Raw genomic sequence first — 4,157 nt, forward strand, 5'->3', positions numbered from 1 at the left:
GATAAATCTCTTATAGTTATAGCAGGAATGGAGGAAAATAGAAGCCTTCCGATCTCAGATCTGTGAAGATCTTAAATAGATTGTGTTTGTAGAAATCGGTTTAGTGAACCGGTTTAAATTTTCGAGTTAAGTTTTAACCAATCTCTGGTTTTAAATTTTATCTACGTGTCAATTTATTCTGACGTGTAATCCGACGTGGCGAAGCGGAATAACCTCTCAAACGCCACGTTTGCACTTTTGAATGTCACATCAGCACATTTTGTCTAATTTGTCAATCGACAGAGAGTTCAGGTATTTTTTTATTTCATTAAACAAGTTTGGTGTTTATTTGACAAAAAAAATAGTTCAATGTTTTTTTTACCAAAATTGAAAAGTTCAGTGTTTTTTTTGGGATTATCCCTTATTTAATCTGGTTTTATTCATATATATTTAACTTAATTAATTATTCCATAAAAAATTTAGAATTAATCTCTCATTATCTATATGATCACCTTTTGTAAGTTTTGATAATTTTTTATTTCTTATGTTGCGTGCAACTAATTAGATTTATTGATAAAGTGCCAGACTGATACGGTATATGTACTGATAGAGGCGATTGGATACATTAAATTCCTACATAACCAAATCGAGGTAATGTGAACGCATGCATGTTATACGTAGATACAACCGTGACACATACCTACATGCATATGTATATACACACATATATATCGGGTGGGTATTTCGGTATTAATTAAATTGGAAAAAAAATATTACTATAGTGCATTGAATTTAGACTACCTTCTTAATATTTATTAAATGTCTAGATAGGCATGTATAAAAAAATATTACTATAGTGCATTGAATTTAGACTACCTTCTTAATATTTATTAAATGTCTAGATAGGCATGTATAAATAATTATGGATTATTCCACATTATTAAATAATACCAAAGAAACAAGAATCATGAAGAATGTCGGGAGAAAGACGTATGTATGTGTGTATATATATATATATAGAGGTGGGTGTTTCGGTATGGTTTAATTCTGTTGAATGGTACCGAACCAAAAAATATAGTATCATTACGAATTGAATCGTCTAAAATTTTTGAACGCTAATTTTTTTAGAAAACTGAATTTCTCCGAACTGAATATTAAAAATCCGAAAGGCCAAATTTTTTTTTAAAGAAAATCTAAAATTTTCTTAACAAAAATCGAAACCGAATCGAATATAAAATAATAACCGATTGGTACATTTGTACAACCGACCCAAATGATTTCTAAACCAAACCCAAACTGAATACCGAAATACCCACCCGATATATATGTGTGTATATACATATGCATGTAGGTATGTTTCACGGTTGTATCTACGTATAACATGCATGCGTTCACATTACCTCGATTTGGTTATGTAGGAATTTAATGTATCCAATCGCCTCCATCAGTACATATACCGTATCAGTCTGGCACTTTATCAATAAATCTAATTAGTTGCACGCAACATAAGAAATAAAAAATTATCAAAACTTACAAAAGGTGATCATATAGATAATGAGAGATTAATTCTAAATTTTTTATGGAATAATTAATTAAGTTAAATATATATGAATAAAACCAGATTAAATAAGGGATAATCCCAAAAAAAACACTGAACTTTTCAATTTTGGTAAAAAAAACATTGAACTATTTTTTTTGTCAAATAAACACCAAACTTGTTTAATGAAATAAAAAAATACCTGAACTCTCTGTCGATTGACAAATTAGACAAAATGTGCTGATGTGACATTCAAAAGTGCAAACGTGGCGTTTGAGAGGTTATTCCGCTTCGCCACGTCGGATTACACGTCAGAATAAATTGACACGTAGATAAAATTTAAAACCAGAGATTGGTTAAAACTTAACTCGAAAATTTAAACCGGTTCACTAAACCGATTTCTACAAACACAATCTATTTAAGATCTTCACAGATCTGAGATCGGAAGGCTTCTATTTTCCTCCATTCCTGCTATAACTATAAGAGATTTATCAAGTATTCTTTCAAATAAAAAAGGTCTATTTTTTGAATTTAACATTAAGGGTATTTTTGACATTTTGAAAGTAAGGACATTTAAGTAATTTACCCAAAATATTGGTGTACAATTTGTTTAAAATTTTCGTCCATATTTTGCAGGTGTACCTGTGTAATTGACGCGACCCAAGTAGTGTATTTTAGAAAAATTGCCTTTTCTTTTTGCCAAATACCATCATAGCGGACAGAAATAGATGTGTAACAATCTTCTACAGCACCCATGGTCCTATTAAAAAACATAATACATATTTGTTACTGAATATTTCAGAATATTGCGACACATTTCGACTGTATTATGATAGTATTTTTTACGACAAATATTTCGTATTCCACTTATAGAATCGCTTATAAATCATTAAAATCCTACAACTATCATCACTATAACTCAAAATTATATTGCCAGTTTCTCGACAACTCTAGAAAATTCAAATTTCGGTAAAAAAAAATACAAACTTTAATCTTGAAAATTTTAAACCCTAAAACCTTAACAATCCAAAAATAAACAATGAGTTTACCTTTAAATGTATCTTCTCAGTTGATTTCAGCTTCAAATTTGCGAAAACGGAGAAAATGATCGTCAGGAAGAGGGAAAGTCTTTTTATTTTAAATCAAATTATTTTTTATTTATTGAATTTCGGTTATTTTGGTCTTTTCATACTATAGATAATTGGGTCATTTTGCATCAAAAGTGGTGTATCTTCAAAAAGAAAAAAATGGTTGAATTTTACGTGTGTACCGGAGAAATAATTGTGACACAAACTGTGTATTTGTGAAGTTAGCCCTCTTACCCACCCCTCAAGGTCCTAATTTTAGCCCTAAACCCAAAACTAAGACATACTTAATTTGCCCATCCCCCGTTTCTTTATTTCATATATATAATATATATATATATATATATATGTATGCATGTGTGTATGTATGTATGTAGTTGATAATTCTTGGAACTTAAAACAGGTTAGGAAAGAGAAGTTAGGGTACATATATATATATATATATATATTATATATATGAAATAAAGAAACGGGGGATGGGCAAATTAAGTATGTCTTAGTTTTGGGTTTAGGGCTAAAATTAGGACCTTGAGGGGTGGGCAAGAGGAGCGTGACTCCACGCGCGGCTTCTTGTGGATATTTTCCCCTCCCTTTGCTGCCATCATGGATATTTTCCCCTCCCTTTGCTGCCATCAGTAAGTTGTTTCTCTTCCCTTCGCTTGCTTGAGGATCATTACTGAAATGTGCCATCTTTAAAACCCCATCCATACCCTTGTTAGTACATACATACATACATACTTAATTAAGAATGGAGCATTTCTCATGCCCTTGACGAAGAGAATGGCTTAATGGCTAGTAAAATATGTCCTCCTCTGTGGGGCGTTTGGTAGATATAGATGCATTAGCTGATTATTGAAATCAACAGCAGCCTCGCACCGGACAGGGGATAAGTGCCAAGCATTAGAGTATTATACATCACTTACAAGAGAATAACGCGAGACTCCCAGTTTTCTAGGCCCCGTCTCTCCAAGATGCTCGATAAGTGGATATTGGAAGAGTCAAGAATCCCGCCAGAAATGGTATTTTATCTTATTATCCCAATTGTTTCGGTTTAAAAAATTTCTAACGTTTTGTGGTGCTTGACTGTCAAAGTTCGTTGTTGTGTCATCGGTGGTCTGAGACGCAATACTGATTACGGTAGAAATGATGGGTCAGAATTACTTGCAAAAGGAGCAAAAACAGAAAATGTTGCAACGTTGGTGATAGCGCTAATCTAGCTGTATAAATAAGTTCAAGTAATAAAGAACCTAGACACAGCGAATACCTCAAGGGTACGAATCGACTATAATACCAGGATCGAACACAGGGAATAGTTAACTCCAGGAACAAGACTCGACCAAAAATCAGATCAGAAAATATAAAATGAAGTATGTGAATATCGAAAATAAAGCAATAAACAAACTAAGTAAAATCAGATAACTAAACCACCGTAGTTTCGGGATAACCTTAACGCGCAAGGATTGTTTCTAAGAATGAAGAATCTACGAATATCGAACTCTAATCGGGGACCTCAAGTTCTAATCTCAGATTTTGGCTCTTTCAAGTCCCAAATCCAC

This window comes from Tarenaya hassleriana, unplaced genomic scaffold, assembly GCF_000463585.1.
Source record: "Tarenaya hassleriana unplaced genomic scaffold, ASM46358v1 Cleome38, whole genome shotgun sequence".
In the NCBI taxonomy this organism is placed as follows: Eukaryota; Viridiplantae; Streptophyta; class Magnoliopsida; order Brassicales; family Cleomaceae; genus Tarenaya; species Tarenaya hassleriana.